The sequence below is a fragment of the Grammomys surdaster genome, unplaced genomic scaffold (assembly GCF_004785775.1).
Source record: "Grammomys surdaster isolate TR1022 unplaced genomic scaffold, NIH_TR_1.0 126035, whole genome shotgun sequence".
Classification (NCBI taxonomy): Eukaryota; Metazoa; Chordata; class Mammalia; order Rodentia; family Muridae; genus Grammomys; species Grammomys surdaster.
In genome coordinates, this window is record NW_021620848.1 from 3,203,990 (window position 1) to 3,229,390 (window position 25,401).

The window sequence follows — 25,401 nt, forward strand, 5'->3', positions numbered from 1 at the left end:
GAATTCCTAAGTTCTTACTATTCTGGTAAATTCTTCAGACTAGTAACACAGGGAAGTAGTTCATATCTTGTATAATTGTACTTTCCATGTGTATGCTGCCCTTTGCATGAGTATATTTAGATATTTTATGTGCTATATCCCATCCATTTGCTCAGTCTTAGACTCTTCCCAGAGTAGTTTTTGAGTATGGAATCACAATTTACATACTGACAGGAACATAATTTTTCCTGCTTCTCTTGGAAAAAGATTGAAACCAGATAAGCAAAGTCAGATGTTTCCCACTAAGTCTTGTTTCTGATACTCAGAATTCTGGATTCCAAGACTTTTGAAAGCACCAGACTTACTCTCTTGCTAACGATATTTTTATGACCAAAAGATTCTGGAGTGTGCTACTTTTTCTGAACAGAAAAAGTTACATGCTGGAGCTCCATGGATTTTAAAGAAAAAGCATTTAAGAGAAAGTAATGAGCAAGTGCTGCTGCTGGGAGATCTCTGATGGGAACAGGCAGCTACAGCTCCCTTAACCATGCCTGGCTACATTTTAAACAGAACCTGTTCATTTCATTTCAACATAAGCTAGCCATTATGGGGTCTCTGGCACCTAACAGTACCTTGCACATAGGGGAAATGTTCCCAAACTAAAGGCAAGCACTTACTACATACCCACTGTGAGGACTACGCACTGCATAGATACTGGAAATGAATTAAGAATTCCTTTTTTTCCCAAAGAAGCTACCATCTGGGTGAAGGACTGCTTCTGAAACAGATAATTATAGCCTATTAATTATATTTGCTCATATAGTTTAGTATTTTATTTACTTTGTAAATCAGCTAAAGGTAGCCAGTCTACAGGATTGACCCCTTAAGAACAAGCATGGGATTTCTTGTTAAATCTAAGGTATGCAAATTTGCTTGTATTTTGCCTCTTTACCCACCTGTTCTGATTTGCCCAGGATTGATGATTTGTGGAGTGTCACAACTGTAAAAACTAATACAGGAAAGCATTTCTAAGACATACACTTCCAGAATTGATCATTCTAGTCTAAATAATGTTTTCTTTATCTAAGAAAGATCAGAGTATGTACAGGTAGCTGTCTGTCAGGCTCTTGTAAAATGAGCGTAGGAGACAATGGCTACTTTCTGCCTGTGGCATGCAGGCCTCCTTTTTGCAAATTCGTACACATTTAAGGCAGATCTAGAAAGTATATACAATATATGTATCATGACACACTTGCATCATTGAGCATACAGACATTAAATTAAAAAATAAACAAAGTTAATACTAAGTGGTAGAGGTAGAAAACATTGACTACATTTACAGGGGAATAAAATGACTGAGAGACCATAGGTTGTTAGCAGTATTCTGAGCTGTCAGTAACTGTCTGCATCTGGGTTTAGATGCTGACTTTCCAAATGGGTTAGGTTGTAAAGCAGTGCCTTGTAGTATATATCTACTGTATTTTGTCATGAGTAAAAATTTTTTTTAAAAGGTAGACAGCAACTTGGTTAAAAGGTTGAGCTAAAGTGTTGGGGTCAAGGGCTTGTTAAACTAGGCTCTGGGCTGGTGTCTGAAAATTTTTCAGGAGGACAGTGTATTGTAAAAGAGACTTAGCAGAGTTTCACAGACACACACTTCTTACTTGCTTTTTTAAAATTCGGCTGTGGTCTGGGAAAGGGACTCAGGCCTTGGCACCCTAGATAAGCTTCAACAACTCTGGCCCAAGGCACACTTTTTTTTAATGCACATTTGAGTTATTTTTGATATTTTAAAATATTCTGTTTATTTAAAAGGAAGAATAGCTGTGTTGAGGAAATGTCAAGTAGCATGATAAGTATTAGGGTAGATATTTGAGACCATGTTAGACTTTATGGTATCCTGTAAATCAGATATATATATATCTCCCATATAGCTATCTTCATTTTATAACTGGGGGCAAGGCAAAGGCACTTTACAGAGATTAGTTAAAATGTTTCCCTTTCTTCCTTCCTCCTTACTTTTCTTGGTCACACCACAAACTTACTCTCCTTTTCATCCTTTTTTGTTTTTTTGTTTTTCAAACCATGGTTTCTCCATGTAGCCCTGGCTGTCCTGGAACTAGCTCTATAGACCAGGCCACCCTCAAACACAGATTTGCCTGTTTCTGCCTCCTGAGTGCTGGGATTAAAGGCGTGAGCCATCATATCTGGCTGTATAATGAACTCTAAAGTGAAATTAAATCTACTTTTTAAAGATTATTTTTAATTTTTATTTCTGTGTATGTATGAATGCAGGTGCCTATGGAGTCCAGAAGAGAGCATCAGATCTCCTGGAGTTAGGGTTCCTGGCATCTGTGAGCCACCTGATGTGGATGTGTTGGAAACTGAGCTCAGGTCCTTTGCAAAAGTGGTTTGTGTTCTTGATTCCTTGTAGCCCCTGAAGTCCATCTTTTAGTACAAGCTTAGTGAGATACTGCATTGAGGCTGGAGTGTCTTTCATAGCTTGACCCTGACAGACCTTCCTACCTTTTCAACTCTTTTCTCTGAACTTAAGCAAAGCTGCATACTTGATTTCTTAAATTCACAATTTGATCTGTCATATGAGTGCTTTCATTTATATTGTTAGTGTCTGAGAAGTTCTTCTTTCTTTCTGCAAAGTCTACTTACCTTCCAGACTCATTGCAGGCATCTTGTCTTCAAAGTTTTCTTTCAGTAGAGATTAAGTGTTTTTAGTTTGTGTCTCCCACATCCTAGAATTTTCTTAGCCGTGTCCATAATCACATTTGTCTCTTACACTAACTAGAGTGTGAGCTGTTTGTGAGGATTTTGACAGCATCACTGTCCTTAGCATGCTACAGAGTAGGCATTCAGTGACTTTTTAAAATATTTTAAAGTCAAAATTTATACATTTGCAGCTCAGGCTGACCCTGAACTCACATTGGTCTTCCTTTAATCTCCTAAGTGTTGATTATAGGCTGTACCTCCATTGCCTAGCCTCAGTGACTCTTTGTTTGAGTGAATTATACTGTGTTAAAGGTTCCTTAAGCAAGTGCCTGAATGAAATGAATACCAGAGACAAGTGAAAGACTCATTTGCCTTCTGGCCTTAAGTGATGATCATCGTAGTACTTTTTCCTATGTACTCATTAGTATACTTGGAGTTCAATTTAAACCTGACAAAGAAGAAGATGGGAGAAGGCTGGAGACATGGTTCAGTAGTTAAGAGACGTAGGCTGCTTTCACAGAGGACCCCAGTTCAAATCCCGGCACCCACATGGTAGCAGCTCACAACTGTCTCTAACAGTAGTAGTAGTAGATTTGGCATGTTATTCTGACCTCCACCACCAGGCCTGTATCTTGTACACAGATGTACATGCAAACACCCATAAAGTAAAATTTTTAAAGGGGACAGACAAGGAGAAGAGGACAAATAGCAATTGAACACTGTATTAGTCACAGGATAGACATTGTCACTCAGTAGAAGACTCATGGGTCTATAAAGGTAACAGTATTTTCTGACTTTTTATGGCTTATATAACTGATATTTAATAATCTTTAGTTAACATTTAGTAGTAAAGCTTTGATTTAGTTTACCTTAGCTCCTTTTCTTTACAGTTTGCTGTTTGCCTCAAATTAAGGATGTTATTTATTGAGCTCCTAGTAATGTGTTAACAAAATTAACTACACATTTTTAGGTTCTATTTTAAGGTAGAAAAAAGGTCTTTACAATTATGTTAATGATGCTGGGCATGGCATTCCACACTTAATTCAGTACTCTGGAGGCAGAGTAGGCCAATTCAAGTTCAAAGCCAGCCTGCTCTAGAGTATAGCTTCCAGGACAGCTAGGACTACACAGAGAAACCCTGTTTTGAAAATCCAATAAATAATAAACAATAAATGTGTTAATGATGCTTTTGCTTCTCTGTTTACAGATGCTGTTTATTTTCACATAGATGTTATTGTTAAATATTATAAATTTTACATAATTTTAAAATGTTAGTAACAGCATTAACAGAATGGAATATTTTTGCTATTTTAGAAAGTACTGAATATAGTTCTTTGAATTAGACTACTGCTTATACTTTGATATATTTGTTTTAAGATTTATTTATTTTAAATATGTGAATACACTGTCAGTTTCTTTAGACAAACCAGAAGAGGACATCCGATCCCATTACAGATGGTTGTGAGCCACCATGTGGTTGCTGGGAATTGAACTCAGGATCACTGGAAGAGCAGTCAGTGCCCTTAACTGCTGGGCCATCTCTCCAGCCCACTTTGATACATTTTAAAAGAGATTATATAGTTCTTTTCCAAGACTTGAAGCCGAATGAAAGAAAAGAAGGAAGGAAGGAAGGAAGAAAGAAAGAGAAGGGAAGGAAGGAAGGAAGGAAGGAAGGAAGGAAGGAAGGAAGGAAGAAAGAGAGAAAGAAAGTCTGATTATTTTCAAATTTTCCATGCATAATTTAAATGGTATACTTGCTAACATCTGTAAAACTATTTTCATCATATGTGGACATGTCTTGTACAGTGCCATATCCATGATTATTTTGCAAGCCAGTTCTGTTCACTTATTAGGGACAGAGAAGAAACTATCTGATCTTTGGCAGGAACAAAAGGAAATGGGCAATTATGTTGTTCTTCTAAACCATAGAAAACCAAAATGGATAATGAAATGAACAGTTCCAGAGCTAGATATCTGAGTTTGAATTTGGATTATGATAGCAGGTGAGTCATTTCTTTCAGAACCTTGGAGTCTTCATCAAGAAGATAGACTGAGCCGGGCGGTGGTGGCACACGCCTTTAATCCCAGCACTTGGGAGGCAGAGGCAGGCGGATTTCTGAGTTCGAGGCCAGCCTGGTCTACAGAGTGAGTTCCAGGACAGCCAGGGCTACACAGAGAAACCCTGTCTCGAAAAACCAAAAAAAAAAAAAAAAAAAAAGAAGATAGACTGGTAGTGGTATCTTACTGAGTGACTATGGTTATTAAGTAGAATGTTTAGAAGAGCACCACACACTGCTGGACACATGGTATAGCCTTTGTAAATGGCCTTTACTGCTTGCAGAGACTAAACATATTCAGACATCAGAGTCATCAGGGCAGTGTAACTCTTGAAGAGGAGCATGACTTCACACTGAGCTAGCTAGCCTCTGTGTCTGGAGCCTGTGGGCACTGTGGACACTGGACACTCTTTCATGTAGCACATGTAATTCCAGCATCTGCAGCAAAGCTGAAACCTTTTCTGACAAGTCACTCTCACAAGGCATAAGCAGGATTTATAGGGAAAATCACAAAAAAAAAAGAAAGAAAAGAAAATATGAAGCTAATTTTATTCTTTTCAAAGGAGTTTTTTTTTTTTAAAGATTTATTTTATGCGTGAGTGCTTTATCTGCATATACATCTGTATGCCAGAAGAGGGCATCAGATCCCAGTACAGATGGTTGAGAGTCACCATGTGGCTCCTGAGACTTGAACTTAGGAAAGAGTAGTGCTCTTAACTGCTGAGCCATTTCTCCAACCCCCAAAGGACAATTTTTCCCCTCTTGTTAACATTTTCATTTCTCTTGACTATAGGTACTTGGATAAATATGACACATTGTTAAAAGGTCATGTGAATGAAACCTATTTTATAGATTGTGTTGAATTACTTTTTCCTCTAGAAATTTTGATTCTAAAAATTATGTATAATCATTAACATAGTCTATTTTTAGCTATTGGCAGGGATATAGCATTTCAACAGTTAAATGGGGAAAAAGTTGAATTTTTTAAAAAAGGTTTTCAAGATAGGGTTTCTCTGTTTAACAGTTCTAGAACTCAATCTGTAGATCAGGGTGGCCTCAAACCACCTGCCTTTGTCTCCCAAGTGCTGGAATTAAATATATGTGCCACCATGCCTGGCTAATTTAAAAGAATACTAGGACAAGCTCTTGTGAAGATTTTTTTCTTTCTGGGGCAGGGTGTGGTGGCACACACCTTTAGTCCTGCTTTGGGAGGCAGCGGCAAGTGTGCCTCTGTAAGTTTGAGGCAAATCTAGTCTACATAACATAGCAAGTCCCAGGCCAGTCAGAGCTGTATAGTAAGAACTTGTTTCAAAAACAAAAAGAGGACATGGATGAATCCTGCCCTGTGTCCTGTGCCTTTGCCATAATTTTAAAGGGTAACTAAGTTTCTCTCAGTATATTTACCAGATTGCTTCACCTTTTGAAGAAAACAAAAGTGTAAAACCCACATAGTTGGATCTTTGTATGTGTGTGATAGCCTACATAGCCCACTTCCTGCCTTCCAGATCACTTATATTTCATCCTGTCCAGAAATTTTCTTATCTTTAAATATCTATCAAAGGTTTTGTATATATGTAGATTTTGTAAGAGGTAGTGATTTATCACAGATCTGATTAATGTTCATTGTAAAGCCAGGCTATTATTATTTCATTTCCTTAATAGCTTAATGAGTCTAGTAAGATACTATAGTTTAGCATACTTTTTGCTTGAATCAGTTGTGGCTAAGTGTATATATTTCATTATTTTATGAAATTTTTAAATCCAGCACATGGCAGAACAGTGCTTCCAAATCACTGAACCTGTTCTTAAGGTTTCTAAGCTCAGCTCCCTACCATTTTTTGAATGGCATGAATTCTAGTTTTTGATTATCTAAGTTTATAGCTGATACTCCATGAAGGCAGATGTTATATGTTTTAATTTTTAAATTTTCTCCACTATAGTCTTTTATTGTTGCCATTATTCATTTTTTGAAACCTTGGTTTGTCTGGAACTTACTGTGTAGAGGCTGACCTTGAACTCACAGAGATCCTACAGCCTCTGCTTCCTAAGCACTAAGATCAAAGGCATGCGGCACCATACCTGGCCCACTATTTAGTCTCAATTTAACACTGTATATGATGCATATTACTTAATGTTAGTAAGATTCATAATTAATGTTAATAAGGATCCAGGATCCCTTGCTCTGGTTGTTTTCAGGAAGTTAGTGAAGAGCTAAGGGAATATCACATCTAGATTTGCCTATTTCTGTTAGAAAAACAACCTTTTAAGATTGTCTACTACACCATATTATCTCTCTTACTATTTTGTTTGCTTTAGAAAATGTACTGCCCTGCATGTTCTGAAAAGTCCATGTGTAGATCTGCCCTCTGCTGACCACTCAGCATTAGTCAAGGACGCCCGTGACTCCTTATTGGTGCTGAGTTGTTTTCAATTTGACCTGTTATCCACAGATGCAGATGGGATCTAGGAATTCTTTGATTTTTAAAAGACAGAAATTTCTTTTCCATGCATGCAGTAGGCTACTTTGGTTTCTTAACCATGGGCTGTATGTACTTTAAGACATGTATTTATCATAATAACCAAGAAGAGTCCATAAAAATATGTTCTAAAAGAGTCTTTAGAAAATAGTATCTATTAAAGGAAAAGATACTTTGTTCTGGTATTCGGGAAGCAGGCAGTAGTATTATACATTCAAGTCTAGCTTGGGATATGTAGAAAACTCCAGGCCAGCCTCAATTCATAGTGAGATATTGTTTAGGGAAAAAGCATTCCCCATTTTTAGATCTAATAATAGTTCTAAACTTGTTTCAACAATAAGTTATCCATTACATTATTGGAACCTGATACCTAGTGGTAGCTTATAACTGTCTGTAACTTCAGTTCTAGGAATCTAACACATTCTTTTCTGCAGGCACACGTGCATATACACACATGCAGACAAAAATCATACATTAAATGATATATATGTATATATTTAAAATTTGGTATCCTATCTCATTTTTCAAATAAGTTCCATGTATTAATTCAGTTACTCCATCTAGTCTTTTTCTCTAAGATTTTAAATAAATCGTGCAATGTTGCTTGTTTCTACATTCATGTGTTTAATTTTAACTTTAAACAGAGAATACTAGGTGTTGCAAACAGGGTGGGACACTTCTGTTTTCATTCTCTGTATCCAGGAAAGGTGACAGCTATTGAACCTTAAAAGCCTTAGGAGAGAATTTGTTTTCCATGTGCCAGAAGCATTGTTAAGTGTTTCATATTTGTGATTCTTGAACCTTAAAGCAATCTTGCATGTGACAGTATTCTGTTTTATTGATGCAGACTCTGTGATAGAGGGGAAAGGGACTCATTCAATACCCATTGTATATAAGTGGGAGAGCCAGAATTCTGACACATGTCTACCAACCCTGATATGTATTTCTTGCACTAAGGATGTTTGGTATTGGTTGGTTGAGAAAAGATATCATAGTCTAAGAATCTCATAAAATTCTTTTGGTGATAAATTTGGGGTTAGAATTTGTGGTCAAAGTAGAAGTCACTTGGCATGCTGTTGTGTTTTTCTTATTGTTTATCACCAAAGCCTTGAGAGGAGGTACTGTTCATTGCATTCAATCTTCACAATAAACTAAGTTCAAATAGCCCTTTCAAGTAGAATGAGATGGCTTTTTGGGTAAGGATGTTTGCCACTAAGTCTGACAGCCTGAGTTCAGTTCTCAAACCTTCATGGTGGATGGGAGAACTGACTCCTTACAAGTTATCCACTGACATTTATATGTAGAAGGGTTCAGGGTCTCTGAAAATAGTAAGTAAATCTAATATAATAAAGTTTCCTTTATTCTTGAACAGATGTCAGGTTTCCAGTGTTTGGATACTTGTTGACATTCCTTGACAAACTTGTCTTCTTTTGGTTACAGAGTATTTATATAAGCAGGCCCACATGTACATGTGTGCAGAGGTTGACAAACTGTACCTTCTTTATTCACTTCCACCTTGCTTTTATGATAAGATCTTTTTCTGAACCTGGAACTCACTAATTTGCCTAGGCCAAGTTGCGCAACAAGCCCAAGGGGCTTTTTGTCACTGTTTACCTATCACTGGGATTTTGGACTCAAGTCCTTAGGCTTACACAGTAAGCATTTTAGGACTGAGCCACCTCTTCAGTCCTCTGGCTTTTGTTTAATACCTCCAATCTATAAATTCAAAGCTCTGAACTCATAGAGACTATGCTGGTTATGTGAACCAAATATGACCTGAGATGTTCCTAGAATAAGTCACTTCCTCCTCTGCCACACAGTCTACATTAATAAAACAAAACTATTAATGTCACTCTGCAAGACTGTTTTAAGACTCAAGAATCACAAATATCACCTGTGTTTAGTGGCTTGGAAAAGTTGCTCAGCATCCATATGTTTTCATTTTATTTAGTTAACATGGCCAGCATTAGTAATTTAGGGTAATTGCTTTTAAAGACTCCATGTTCTGAATAATATCTGTTTAGAAGGAGTTACATTGTAATGATTTAAAAGGGAAATGTAGTAAAAAAAATTGCTGCCCCTTTTGTGTTTGGCAAATTACTAGATACTTTATTGTGGATTCTTTTATATTTCCTGTCCCATGACTATTTACTTGTTTTGCCAGTAAGTTTGAGAGCAGTGAATTAATTAATTTCCTTGTAGCAACTACCTATGAAAGTGAATGCTAGTAAAGTCACCCAGGTCTGACTGTGCTCTATTACTCTATGTTTAATCCAAAACAATGGCAATGGAAGAAAAACTATAGAATTATCTCATATATTTGGAAAGAACTGTGGCTCATTTGACTTTGACCACTACTCCCCTCGGCCACTATTCTCTTTATACTTTTCATAATCGTGGTTTTCATTGTAAACCAAGTAAAGAAAAAGAAAATGGATCTGGATCTTCTGCTTTACCATTGGTTCCAAAATTGGTTTATTTTTTTAAAACTATGTATAAAATATCATTTCACTATTTTGTCATACATGCTATTGTACTTTTACCTAAAGACTTTGTGCATGTTTCCGGCTGTATGTGTAGTAGTTGAAGACAATGTGTATAGTATGAGAATGTCTTAGATCACTTTTGTACAGTGACTGGTGGTGATGGCAGTACCTTCTATCTGGGCCGTCCAGCATAATAACCAGTAGTTACATGAGCCTATTGAGGGGGTGAAATAAGGCTAGTAGGGATGAATAATTGAAATTGTCTTTTTTTTATGTAAATCAAAATAGCCACATGTGACTAATGACTGTTCTATTGGACAGTGTACAGATAAAGGTAGTAAGTGATATGTGGCATTTGACTAGTAGTGATAGAAGTTCAGGAAGCTTAGTCACTGGCAGCCATATGAAACCTGGCATGTGTCCAACTTAAAACCTTATTATCATGGGATTTAACTGAGCAGAACAGTTCATGTGACCAAAGCACTTTTTGATTGTTTGAGATCTCAGGTATGATGTTATTTATTGCTTGGTTTTCCTCATAGATCATAGAACCAAAAACAAACAAACAAAAAACAAATACAGCTTCTTTTTGCAAGGGTCTCCTGTTCCTACTGGATGGAGTGGACATCAGTCTGGCCTGTTGATACCTCGGGTTGCACCACAAGGGTCTGAATAGGAACCATATATTCTTTTTCTTGGCTTATGAATTGAGATTGAAGAATTATCTGCCCTGTTCCTTTTAGAATTGACATTAATATTTTTTAATCATTTTATGACAGAGACATTTATGACAGATCATTTGTTAATTCAGAAAAGAAAATATGATTTTCTTTTGCTTCCAAAATTAAGTGCATGGGGCTTTGATTTTAAATTTTTATTTGGCAAATACAACCTAAAACAAGGTTTTCTATGTTAGACTAGTTTTAAACTGTGTTTTCTAAGAAAACTGTGTTTGAAATTCAATAATAAATTTCTCTCTCTTTTTTTTTGTTTTTGTTTTTGTTTTTTTGAGACAGGGTTTCTCTGTGTAGCCCTGGCTGTCCTGGAACTCACTCTGTAGACCAGGCTAGCCTCGAACTCAGAAATCCGCCTGCCTCTGCCTCCCAAGTTCTGGGATTAAAGGTGTGCGCCACCACCGCCCGGCTTCAATAATAAATCTTATATGTTATCTTGAAAAAAATAATTTCTATAGAGTATTGGCACATTTAATTTAATTCTGAATGATTTTATGAAATAAATTTAAAAGAATACTAACTTTATTATGTTCTACTTGTGCTAGTAGGCTTTATTTATAAAAATGTTCCTCTCCTTTCTACAAGAGCGGAATGAATGAAGTATTCTGTAGTGAGAAGAGAGAGCACACAGGACTCATGACTTTATGTACTTTAACAATACAGCTTTTATGGCGCTGGAGGTGGTTAAAATGCTAGAGTAGCTCTTAAACATGACATCTTGTATCTCTGTGTTGCCCTTTTCTCTTTCTTTCCTTTTTTTCTCTTCAAATCTCAGCACTGCCAGGAGTACGTGGAGCCTGTAACTTCCTGTTCTCTGAATTCTGCATCTTTCTGCAGCTCTGAGCTTTGTGCTCCTCAGCCTGCGACTCTGTGCTAACAAATCACTATTGTCCAGTGGGGCGAATGTGGCTGGAACTAAAGAATTGCTGTCTGGTTTCTATTCAAATCCAGGTAGTGAGATATATGAATGGACTTTTCGAATCGTCATGTGAATAACGTCTGCTCGGCATGAAGGCTCAGAGCCACGCTAGGGAAGATTAACTCCTAGGCTGCCCACTAACATTCAGTGGTAGGAGCAAAAACATTAAAAAGAATCATTTGATACACGCTTAATTCTCCATTTTGTAAGTAGGGTTAGGTGTTAAATTATTTGACTGTTTTTTTTAGTGTTCCTGAACTTCGGGAAATGCCAGATTGGTCTTGTTGTTGTTGTTGTTGTCGTCGTCTTTTTTTTTTTTTTTAACTTAGAATTGTGTTATATTGTCTGGAAAGTTTTCTTCTTAGCATTTTTTATATTATAAAGTTACTTGATTTCATACAAACAAAATATGAGACAGCTGCTTTTCTCAAGGAACTAGTTCTTTAAAGTGCTTTCCAACCCACAAAGGGAAATCATCCCTCACCTTTTTTTTAAAGTACTCTCTTCTTCTTATTTCTTTGAAATTTTCCCCAAATCCCACATCTATACAAAGAAAATCCAGCTTCACATGTAATATACAAACCAAAGAAAACAAGTTGCCTTCAAATTAGGAACCTCCCTAAGTTATATCAGTATTGATTATTTTTTTAATACGTTAAAAATGGTACTATAATTTATGATTCTCATGTTTCTATAAACAGTTATTTTAAGTATCTTCTATATGCCTGAAAAAAAATCTTGATAGAATTGAAGAACCATGCATTTACATTTCTCCTATATCACAGGTACTATGAAATGGAGAGCCTTTTATGTTTCTTTTTGTCTTAAACTCAGACAGCTTTGTAAGCAGTAGTGTGTAGATTACAAGAGTTAGACAAAAGCAGGCGAGACTGAGACGAGTGGAGGGGGGCTGCTTGGGGCACTTCCTGTCACTCAACACATTCCAGATCACTAAAAAATTTCCACACACTCTGCATTCCCTCTTGCCCACTGGAGTTCCCAGTATTTTCTGATTCTATGTGTGCTGCTGGTGTCTCTTGTACTCCTTTCTTTCAGTGGCTCTGCTAAGACTGCTTCAGGGGACACACATTCCTTTAGATTATACAAAGCATAGCTTGGAAAATGGCTGGCAGTTTCAGAATCTAGTCACGATTGCACGCATGAGCACCTCACACATCCATGCCCCCTTTCCCCCCCTCCCACCTCCGCAGCTGGCTGACCTGTCTCACCCACTGCTGGCCTATCGAACGGCCAGGACTGTCTGGTTTTGGCTCATGCCTTTGTCCATGTCTGGCTTAGTTCCTCTCTGTCTATGCTTGCATCTACCCCCAACGCCCCAGGCGGCACAAGTGTTTGGCTGTACAAAACTACAGATAGAAAAGGTGGTAAAAACTTCAAACTTTGCTAAATTCTCTAACAGTTTATTCTTTTGTTAATTTCTGTCTTATTTAAATATTGTTTTAAGAAAAACAAATACAAAATTAATTATCTAAAGTCAAAGAATGCAAAGCAACCTTTGTGTTCCTTATAATAACTGACTTAATAACTCTGCAGCTGCGTTATGGGGAGCGTATAAAGCTTCTGTTCCGAGAACAAAGGAGCACGTGCAGAAATGAGACGAAAAAAATCAGTGACAGTATTTCACTACACAAATTACTTAAAAGGTTTTAGTCAAAGCCTCTCAACAGATGCAATTTTAAAATGGTTTTTAGCTGGAAAAAAAAAAAATGAAAGTGCTTACCCGGTAAAAGAACTGAAGTAGTCCTGAACTGTTACGTAAGACTTTCTACAGTTGGATCTTTGTCAAAAGGGGATGGGGGTGATAGGAGAAAACAGCAGCAACAATCGGAAAAGTTGGAGCTGCTGTAGCTAGAGGACAACTTCTGTGCTTCCAGATAGGATCCTTGCTGTAGACATGGAACTTCAGCCAGCACAGCACCCTGTCCCAGGAGAAAAATGAGTTTGTCAGGTTAAAAAAAAAAAAAGATACTGGAGCCCAGGCTAGACAAGGTATTGAACCGCACCAGATTTCCTTGCAGCCCTGTCTGCTTAGCTTGCATTGAACTATATATGACCCAGATGATGGACAGAAGCACATTCAGTCATGTGCACACTGGAAGAAAGCGGATTTGCTGGTCCCCGGCAGGGCAGGGGTTTGTCTTCTGATTGGGCTGTGCCCTGATCGGTGAAATGTGAAGCCCTCACCATTCAGAGGCCATAATTCAAGACTGGCAGTTTGAGTGTCTGGCTGCTTCTAGTCACTGAGAGAGACTTTGTAGGTGTTGCTTTTGTTTGATGGCATGACCCACGGAGTAGTTGCTTACACCTATGTATGTGTGTCAGGGGGAACTAGTCTTTCTAAAATACAATAATGCAGCTGACTGCCACAGTCCTAGGCCATTCTATTGTTGATGAATTGTGCTGTAACTAAGCTAATTGTTTGATTTGGGAATTTATTGTGATCCCAACCAGCTTCCTCTCCAGACCATGGTCCTGGTTTTGCAGTTTGATAAGGTAATTATAAAAGTGGTGTTTGAAGCGGAAATGGTGTGTGCCTGTAGCATTTGGGAGGCAGCAGTAGGGAGGATTGTGAATTTGGCTACAAAGTAACATAGTATCTAGGAAGGAGGGAGAGAGGGAAGTTTTACAGATCTAAATTATACTTAATGAAAAGTAGATGAGAAGTGAATTTTTAGATTTTAGAGTGTTAGAACACATGAGGCCGTGGCTTTAATCTCATATTCTTTTTCCAGGATCACCATTTATTCACATAGGGGTTTTATAGATGGATAGTGTGAAAGCATAGACTCACTCCATCGAGCTGTGGCCTAGCCTTTAGTCTTACAACACAGCCTTAGTTGGCAGTTTTTAAACTATCTGAACTAGGGTCCGTAGGGTTCATCAACTGTTTTTCTGGGCCACTGGGAAACCAGGTTGCCATAAAGGACTGTCAGTTGTAACGTTGTTATTTAGTAAGAGGCAGTTGCTTTATTTGTTTAATTAAATTGACATCTTTTAAATTGAAGTAAATTGAAGTAAATTGAAGTTGCATTATGAGGGGCTGGAGAAATAGATGGCTTAATGGTTAAGAATACTGGTTACTCTTCTGGAGAACCCACCTTCAATTCCTAGCACCCATGTAGCTTATAACAACCTGTAACTCTAGTTCCAAGGATCTAATGCCATCTTCTGGCCTTACACCTCTCAGGTACCTGACACACAAGTGGTCCACATACACATACATACATACATACATACATACATACATACATACATGCTAAACATCCATAGACATTGTTTAAAAAATATTACATTATGAGACCTTAGTTCTGAGATAAGAAATCTATCTACATGGACCCATATTCAATTTCTTCAGGAATTCCTATCTCCAAGAATTTAATATAATCTAATCAGTATTAGTATTAAATCAGTATTAGGTATGTAAATACCCTTTCCATTCTGTCCATTTAATAATTGTGGTGTGTGTGTCTGTATGTCCGTCCGCATGTTCTCAGAAAGTATACAGTTCTTGTCTTGTTTGCTACTTTTAGACTCTCATAATGTCACTTTTACCTTAATGTCTAGGAGCCAGCTCTTGTGCATCTTAGCAGAGTGTAAATTCTTTAGTACTGATGTAAAGTGTGTTTTCATTTCATAACCATTTTCACATAAGAGTGAACTTGTCCAAAACACAGCTTCTGCCATTTGCATACATCACTATAGTCTGAGCAGTTTGGCAGACTGTTTGCTAATTTATAATATACTTTAAATTTTAATTAGACCCTACCGTTATGTCAAGAAGGACATGCCCATGACAAATAATGTAAGTTACCTTCCATGTATATAATATTGTTAAGGCAAACTACTTTGGAGGGAAGATAAAATTGATTTATGAAGAATTTCCCCATATTAAATAAGACTGTGCTTAGCTACGTTGAGTCTTAATTGTTAACATATAGTGTTCATTATTTTTTTCCAAATTTTGGAAGACAGATACAGAAAAAAGCATATAACTTATGGTCCAATAGGCATCTGTTACATTCTTTTTAAAAGAATTTCAATTACTTTAAAATTATGTATATGTTTGTGTGTGCATGCAGCTACATGAACATCAGTGCAGGTGTACACAGAGGCCAGAGGAATTACAGGTGGCTTTGAGCCTCTTGATTTGGGTGCTAGGAATCAAACTCAGGCCCTCTGTAAAAGCAGTAAGTAGCTTTCCAGCCCCAGGAACAACTTTTTTAAAATGTAGATGAAATATCATGTAATATCACCCAATATATTTCTTTCCTACTTTTTTTTTCTTAAAATGAAAAGCGTTAATTGCAGACCACGGAGTTGATTTCACAGCCCACTTTTGAAAACAATACAATTGAGAAAATGAGGCTTTGAGAGCTTTAGTGTGTTGTCCAGTGTCAATGTCAAGTCAAGTGACAGTGTAACTCGACACAGAAACTAGTTCTAAAGCTTTTATTTGTTCTACCACAGTAGATGGCTCCTCTAGTGACCTCTAACAACCTGAGATACACTTTAATAATTACTAAATAGAATGTCAATTTCCAAAACCAAAGTGTACTGGAAGGAGTAGAAGTTCTCTTCTTCAGCTTTATTGTGTCAGTGCTTTTCAAAGAATTCTTTGCCACTTGGAATAACTGATCATCTTGGGTAGAATACAGTTGATAGTACTTACTAGTTATGTGGTGAACCCATAGGTTCCCAAAGAACTTTCATCTCATTACTTAGCCTTGTCTTGAGCTACTTTTGACTTCTTAAAAATAATACCTGTAAGGTAAGGCCTGTCTTAAGACCTATCTTTTGAGAACTTTTGAAATATGTCTTAGAGTTAGTGCTCAAATGTGGGAAAGGATGTTTCTAGAACTTAGATTCAATTTGCACATTTCCAAACTAGTCCTGTTACTGGTTTTTTGTTTGTTTGCTTACTTGTTTTCATTTCTGATCACATGGCCCTGGCTATCCTGGAACTCACTATGTATTGTAAGTTAGGCTAGGCTCAAACTCACAGAGATTGCCTGCCTTTGCCTCCCAGTGGTGGGATCAAAGGCATGCATCACTATGTGTGATTGATTTGGTTTTCTATAAAGGAGAATTGGAGCATAAAGCTATAGCAAGTGAATGATACGATTATTGATTGTGAGCCATGTACTCTGGGACATACTCTTTCCCTGGAATTGAACCCCGGTTCTTAAACAAATGTTGACCTAGCCTTCATTTGCTGGGTACATTTAAGCTTTAATTTGCATGGCTATTTTGTGAGAGGAAAAGGTACTCTCATTTTGCAGAGAAAAAATTTAGGATTTAGGGGAATAAGTCATGAGCATAGCCAGGTAGTACTGAGGTTGGGACAGAAACTCCATATCTTCTTCTTAGAGATGGTAGTCGTTCCTAGGCCCTGGAAGCAAGATGCTATGTTGTATAAGAAACCAGCAGGGTGGAAGAAAATAGAGCTGCTTTTGTATTTTAGTGGGCTTCTTCTCAACCTGTTTAGATTCAGGTATTTGAGACTGGTTTTTACTCTTCATTAATTAGCTTTTGAATGAAAAAAAAAATGAGGATTTGGGGCTGAAGATATACCTCAGTTGATAGTCGCTTTCCCTAGCATGCATGAAGCTCTGGGTTCAATAGCCAACCATCCATACATTTTGCACAGTGCCATGTGCCTGTAATCCAGTTCTTGAGGTAAAATCTGCATTATCAGAGAAGTTCAGTCATCCTTCACCTCTATAGCCAGGTTAAAGCCAGATTTGTTAATCAGGTTAGATTTATTTATTTATTTTTTTGGCCATTACTTGGATATAGCTTTTTTGTTTGCACTTCAACTGAAGTGACTCTCCAGAGTTTCTGGTCATCTTTCTTTCTGGGGGAGGTAGATATAGTTAGGTGCCAATGTCTACTAGGGAGAATAATCAAATCATGTGGAAAGAATTGGGTTGGAGGACTGGACCATAAGCTTTTACACTCTGCCAGGAAAATGATTATTTTCTCAGAAGAAGAGATTAGCCCAATGTTAATTATTTGATTGCATAAACAAAGCTATATTGGGGGTAATTTACTTTTAAGAAACAATTTATTTTTAATTTATTTTATGTATATGAAAGTTTTCCTGTATGTATGTGTAGCCCATATGTAACTGGTGCCTGAGGTGGAAGAAAAGGACATCAGATCCCTTGAAGTCAGAGTTACAAATGGTTGTAAACCATGTGAGTTCTGGAAGCTAAACTGAGGTCGTCTGCAAGAACAATAAGTGCTTTTAACTGTTAAAGCTTTTCTCCAGCCCTTTATTTTTAGCTATGTATGTCTGTGTGTGGGTATGTACATGTGAGTATAGGTACCTCAGAGGTCAGGGCCATGCGATCTCCCTACAGCTGGAGTTGGCTAGCAGCTGGGTGCTGCTTAGTATGGGTGCTTAGGAACCAAACTGCAAGAACAGTATGAACTTCTAATCACTAAGTCATTTCTCCAGCTCCAAATCATTTCTTAAGATAGAAGATAAGGCCTGTGTTAGTATTAATATAGATACATGGTAGAACTTATTTTTGCCCCCCCTTTAATTTCCAGTTAATATAATTCCGTAGATAATATAAAAGGTAAAGATGACAAAGTAGATTGGGCACTTAAAATCAGCAAGGACTAATCCCTATAGATGCAAGATTGTAAATTTAAATTCTTCAGTGTTGTCATTGTATCAACCTCACTATGTCCATATATATATATATATATATATATATATATATATATTTGCATGCTGAAACTGAAGTGTGAAGAAACAACCTCTTCATGATTTATTATGCAGAGCCATTAGTCTCACTTAAACATCCCTCTGTTCAAGCTTTTTTTTTTTTTAAAAAAAAACCAAATTAATAATCTGTCTCTGTTACTGTTCTGTTACTGTGAAGCGACAGCATGACTAAAGCCAACTCTTACAAAGAAAGCATTTAATTAGGGACTTGCAAACAGTTTCAGATGGTCAGTCCATTATCATCATGGCTGGGAGCATGTCGGCATGGTGGCACAGGGGCAGGCTTAGTATTGAAACCCTAGCTAAGAGCATAGACACTAGGCCTGGCAGGGCTTTTGAAACCTCAAAGGCCACTCGCAGTGACTCACCTTCTCCAACAAGGCCACACCTCCTGATCCTTCTGAAAAGAGTTTTCCTTCCTGATAACTAAACATTCAAGTATGTGAGTATAGGAGCCATTCTTTATTCAAACCACCACAATGTGTTCAGTAAATAAACCAAAGTCAGTACTTCTTAGGGATGATAGTGCTAATCCTAGACCTTAGGTCAGTCAGACTTCCTTTTGTATTTTTCATTTCCACGTGAGTAGTGTGTGCATTCACGCACAGGTATTTTTAAGTATTTGTGGGGGTGTTTGTACATGCTTAAAGAGAAAAGGTCTGTCTCTGGTTTTATTCATTTCGCAGCCACTGTTCAACTTTCTGGTCTTCACTGGCATGGAGCTCACTGAGTACTCCAGACAGGCTAGTCACTGAGCCTTGGGTTCTGGGAATTAAATCCACGTCCTTAGGTTTGCACTGCAAGCATTTTTTCAACTGAGGTCTCTCCCTAGCCCAAGATAACCTGAAAAAAAAATGAAATACTTAAAACACTAAAATAATATAATCTAAACTATGGATCAAGGAAGTTGTCCAGAGAAAGTAAAAAATAGTTTGAATGAGCCAAGCACACAACGTATTTCCTATTCCTGTAGTTCTAGCACTTTGAAGCTGAGACAGGAAGGTAATTTGAGACTAAGAGCTCAAGACCAAATCAGGCAACCAACATGATGAGATCCCTGCAAGTAACAAAGAAAGGAAAAATAACCTAAGTGAAAATGAAAACCACCTCTGAGCAAAATTTGTGGGGTACAATAAAAGCAGTGATTAGACTGAATGCAGCTTTTAAAAAAAAAAAGCAGCAGCAGCAAGAGGAGAAGGAGGGTAAGGGGAGGAGGAGATCACATAAGGTTCCACTTGAGAAAATCAGAAAAAGGACTGAAGAGAGCTCAGTCAGTAATGTGTTTGCTGGGAATGGTGATGCACAATTGTAATCCCACCCTGAGGAGGAAGAGACAGGCATCCCCCTGGGGTTCAGCCTAGCCTGATTTGCAAGTCCCAAGTCCCAGTGAGAGACCCTATCTCAAAAAAAGAAGGTGGAAAAGATAGGAGGCTCAATCCTGGCCTCTGCATGTACACCATGTACACCTTCAGCATGTGGGTATGCACATGGGAGGGATGGGAAGGGAAACATAGGGAGAGTGACAAGTAATATAGTAGAAGAGTAGAGTAATAGCAACATGGGGGTTGAGGGGGACTCAGTTGGTTAAAATAACTGACTGTTCTTGCGAAGAATCTAGGTTCAATTCCCAGCACTCACAAGGTGGCTTACAACCATCTCAGACTCCAGTTTGAGTTACATAAGTTTTATGGTTCAGAATACTGTATGTGAGCTTATATAATTTAATATGTAGGATGACATTATCTCTGGATGACTAGTAGTGCTGTTGAATATGGTGTGCTCTTGCCGAATTTCTGCAAGCTCAGTATATCCATTTTGATACAGAGATTTGAATTTTCCAATTGTTTTTTTTAAGATTTTTTTTAAAGATTTATTTATTTATTATATATGAATACACTGTAGCTGTCTTCAGACACACCAGAAGAGGGCATCAGATTTCATTACAGATGGTTGTGAGCCACCATGTGGTTGCTGGGATTTGAACTCAGGACCTCTGGAAGTGCAGTCAGTGCTCTTAACCACTGAACCATCTCTCCAGCCCTTTTTTTTTAAAATTTGTATATTTATTTTATGTATGTGAATACACAGTTGTTCTCTTCAGACACACCAGAAGAGAGCATCAGATCCCATTACAGATGGTTGTGAGCCACCATGTGGTTGCTGGGAATTGAACTCAGGACTTCTGGAAGAACAGCCAGTGCTCTTAACCTCTGAGCCATCTCTCCAGCCCGAATTTTCCAATTGTAATAGTGGCATCCCATTGGCTCAGGGATCTATGTGAAAGAAGGGCAGAAATATTCTAAGAGCCAGAGATGGTGAATGATCTTAAGGAAATAACATTTTCCAGACACAACAGGGCTGATGCATATACAAATTCACAGAGACTGCAGTGGCACACACAAAGCTCAAGCCAGACAAAATTCCAGCACAGATGTAGAAAAATGGGCATACCTGCCACTCGTAGGTTAAAAGCTTTTTACAAATCACAGCCAACAGGCAAAGGAAAACCTGTTTCCTTCAACAGAGTGACTGGGAAGAATATGATAAAAAATATACCATATGAAATTCCCAAATTATATGTTTAAGAAACAAAAACAATAGAAGATGCTTTGTGTATTTTGACACTGTTGTTAGGTGCATACACGTTAGGGATTGATATCTTCTTGGAGAATTGACTTATCTTATACAGTACTTGTTAACTTTGCTCTGGAGTCTTCTCTTCTTAAGTAATAGCTGCTTCTATTTTCTTTTAAGTGATGTTAGCACAGTATCTAGTATTTTCCTAATTTCTTTATTGTTTACTTTTTAAGTGGGTTTACTATAAATACAATGGAGTTGGGTTTTTATTTCTTGCCTCTCTGGCAAAGTGTGAATTACAACAGGTGATTACATTGACATTCAAAGTGATTTTTTTTTAAATAAAGTTGAACTAACTCTTACTATTTTTTATTGTTATCTTTGGTTTTTTCTTCCATATGCTCTTTGCCTTTTGTAATTTGTTTATATTTTATTCCTTTCTTGTTATATCACTTTTAGAATCTTCTTTCATTAGTTGCCCTAACAAGACCAATATACATTTACAGCTATTCTAAGACAGTCTTCAAATAACATTCTATTTCCAAGTAGTATATATAAATTATAATCATAAAAATATTCTTTTTTCCTTTTTTATTTTTTCAAGATAGGGTTTCTCTGTATGTAGCCTGACTGTTCTGAAATTCACTCTGGCTGGCCTTGAACTCAGAGATCTGCCTGCCTCTGTTTCTCAAGTGCTGAGATTAAAGGCATGTGTCACCACTGCCCAGCTCATAAAATATTTAGTTTTTTATCCTGTGCCTCATTAATGTTGTAAACATATATATACAATTGCACACATGTGCAGAGAGTTTACATTAAGGTTCATTCTTGGTGTCTCATGCAGTCTGTGTATTTTGCAAATATATAATGACAAGGCATGGACCTTTAAATGCAGATATAGTTTTAATTCCTGAATATTAGAATTTGGAGAATACTGATTCAGAGAGACAATGGGTCAGAATATTGTTAGAGATTTTCAGAGGTAGGAGAGATGGCTTAAGAGCATTTACTACTCTTCCAGAGGACCTGGGTCTACTTCCCAGCACCCACATACATGGGCAACTTGTAACTGTCAGTAACTCCAGTTCCAGGAGAATCCAGTACCTTCTTCTGACCTCAGATACTAAACACACATGCAGTGCACTCATATACATGCAAGCAAATCACTCATGCACCTAAAATAAAAAGCAGCAACAAAAAAGAGAAATTACAATACAATCACTGAATGCGGGTGCCTGAGGACATTTCCAGTTTGTCCACTCCGAGGAGTGCTTGAATAACCCAGGGTTCACATTGTACAGTGGGTACAGAGGGCAGGGATGCAGACTTGTTTGCTTAGGTTTTGAGACAAAGGCTTATAAGCTGTGTCGCAAATAATGTGGGAAAGGAGGAAAGACAGTCAGATCTGGCTTCTCCATTATTATTTACCTGGACTTTGGATGCATATCAATTTGTATATGATTTTTCCTCTTAACACCAGTATATCTAAAATGTGTGGCCCCTATTTAAAAACTTAGTAATATAATATTCAGCAGGATCCATCGGTACACATCAGATTTACAGGTGTATAGTACAAGGGTGGAAGACAAGTAAGTATCTATGTTGTATATATATTTACAGTGTTTATATATGTTTATAAAAGTATATATAATTTTACATGTTTAGTTTTCATCATCTTTGTTTACAAAACAGTGCCATTTTCTAATTTTAAAGAGCAAACCTATATTCATTGTCAATGTGTCATACGTTTATTCTTCAGGGCTTTACAATTAAGGCATATAATTACTATTCATCATAGAGATGCTGGATAAAACCCTTAAGACCTCAGAAGATACAAGGAATGGTTTTGGTAGTTGACGTAAGGACCGCGTCCAGCCTTTCTTGGCTTTAGGCCAGTATTGTTTTGTTTGTGTTGTTTTCTGAAACAGGGTTTCTCTGCAGCCCTGACTGTCCTGTATTTCAAAGATCTGTCTGCCTTTGCCACCTAAGTGCTGGGATTAAAGGCATATGCCACCACACTAGGATTCTTATTAATTTACAAGTATTTTCATTTGCATGCTCATCTGGTCCTTAAAACCTGCACAACCCTGTCTTCTTTAATTATTTTGGTGGTCCTAGTCACATTGCATTAGAATTAAAGTATGGTTTCTCTGCTGTCGTCCTTTCTAATAGTTTCTGAATCTAGTCAGTAAGTTTGATCATTGCCTTTTTAATTTCTATCATCATTACCAAAACTAACACCTTATCCTCCCCTCTGGAAGTTTTTTCCCCTTCAATTCTTACTTCTCTTGATCACTTTATGTATCAGAAACTATGTTTCTCAACTAAAGTTGACTCTCAATATCTAGAGACAATTTTATATTATGACTGGTAGTGTTCAGAATTAGCCTCTAGTCTGTGCTTGATTTAACTTGCTGTTATGCACAGCACATTTTCACATAAAAATTCTTGAGAACATTTTCACATAAAAATAATTGCTTAGCCTGATATACCAATACTTTAGAACTTGGAATATCTGACTCAATCTAATGTCTAAAGCACCATCAATGTATTTAGATGCCTTGGATCAGCTCTGTGTTAATTTTCCCTGACGGTGCTTGAAGAAATCTTGGGAGTTAGACTGTATAGTGTTGCACATTACTTAAGTCTCAATTATATTTATTTAGGTGGGTTTTATATCCTTACTATTATAGATAATAATTCTGACTGGTTTTGTAGTGTTTTGTTTTGTAGTGTTTTGTTTTGTTGAGACAGTGTCTCTTTATGTAGCCCATTCTGTCCTGGAATTCACTATGTAGATATGAGACCGTATTGGCCTCAAACTCAGAGGATAAACCTGAGTCTTAAAGAACTAAGTAGCTGGATTAAAGTCATGCAACTAGTGAGTGATAGGAGCCGAGTTCAAACACTGCCCTGTCTATTGAGAGCCTGAGTGGTGGCCAGGGCACTCATTTCCTGGGCCTGTCCACAGTGTGCTTCTTCTCATCTCATTGCCTCACATCTCTCTATTCAAGTCCATCTTAAGTATTGCTTGTGACTTGACTCCTGCTGTTCCTCTGCTTACACATCTGCTTCCAGTCTTCCAGTGCAGAGTTTCGCTTTGGTTTTCCAGACTGGACTCAAGACCCACTTTTCAAAACACTTTCCCTAAATTACTAATTACTTCAAAGTTTCTAAAACTTGAGCTCTCTCTCGCTCTCTCTCTCTCTCTCTCTCTCTCTCTCTCTTGATATATATATATATATATATATATATATATATATATATATATCAAAGCACAAAGCAAACAAAACAACAACCAAAAGAAAAAAAGAAAAATTTGATTCTTTGAGACTTTCATATGTATATACAGTGTATTTTAATTTATCTACCCCAACAATTTCTCCAGGCCCACCTAAATTTTATTATTTTTGAGTAAATATATTCCTAAATATCCTATAATAATATAACCCACCTGAGGCTTCAGGAATCATATTCTTATTTTTATTTAAAATAACACACTGACACTGTAGCTAAATGCCAGAGTGATTTTTAGTATATCTGAAGCTCCTAGATTTGATCTGCTCTGCACTCCAAAAATTTTCTCTTTAGTAATTTTAGAGTTATTATATAAAATATTAGATATTATATCATTTTCAAATAAAATATATTTTAGCGACTTTCCCTCTCCTTTATCTCCTCACCTCTGTTACCTGAGTGCTGTCTTGTATTCTCTTCCTCCAAGAGTTTCTTTTACATAGTGTGTTTACACATGTATTTATTCATGTATGTGCACAGAGTATATAAAAAAATTGGGTATTTTATGTACCAATAATATTGCCAGCACTTTTTTGTTTGTTTTTTCTTTTTGAGACAGAATTTCTCCGTGTAGCCCTGGCCATCCTGGAACTCACTCTGTAAACCAGGGGGGACTCCAACTCAGAGATCCACCTGCCTCTGCCCCTCTCTGCCCCTCTGCCCCTCTGCCCCTGCCTCTGCAGTGCTGGAATTAAAGTACATCACCAACACTCAGTTACCAATACCTTTTAAAAAGTCTTTAGACTTCCTCTATGCAATCCTTTGATAGTTTACACTGGGCCTTTGGTCTAGAATCTCATACACCTCATGCTAAGTAATTCATACCCTACTTGGTTTTCAGGACCCAGCTTGAACATGACTGCTAGAGAGCAGAGGCTAAAGGCATCTGCTTTATGCACAGATGAGGCTGAATTGAAGGTCTAATTCTGATAACTATCCATGAGACTTTGAACAAAGTAACAGATTTGCTTGGAGTTCTACCTCATCTGTAAAGTGCTTGGCATGTAATCCAGCTCACGGGGTTGTTGGGAGTGAGTCAAATCTTGTGTGTGAGGTACTTAGCACAAGGCACAGACTACTGGGAGTGCTTCGCAAATGTCAGCATTCTGTTGTTTCTGTAGAGCTCTGCTTCTTTAATACACATTTTTCCTTCTCTAATAGAACCAAAAATTGTTGGATTTAAATTTGCCCTGTCACAAATGTATAAATATGAACAAATATTTAGCTGTTGTGTGCTTTTGTTATAAGTGCTCATTTAATTACGTTACTGTTACCAGTCTTCTAGCACTTCCTACTTCTTGCCTTTGGAACACTTGTACACTTACAGCTCCCTTTTAGGGCCTTAACCTCTGTTTTGTTTGGTTTGGTTTGGTTTGGTTTGGTTTGGTTTGGTTTGG

General features: G+C 37.4%; 1 protein-coding gene across 1 annotated transcript in view; it reads left to right on the forward strand.

Moving 5' to 3' along the window:
• Nr6a1 (nuclear receptor subfamily 6 group A member 1) overlaps window positions 1-25,401 on the forward strand; it is a 185,656-nt gene that overhangs the window by 81,012 nt on the left and 79,243 nt on the right. The window lies entirely within an intron of this gene.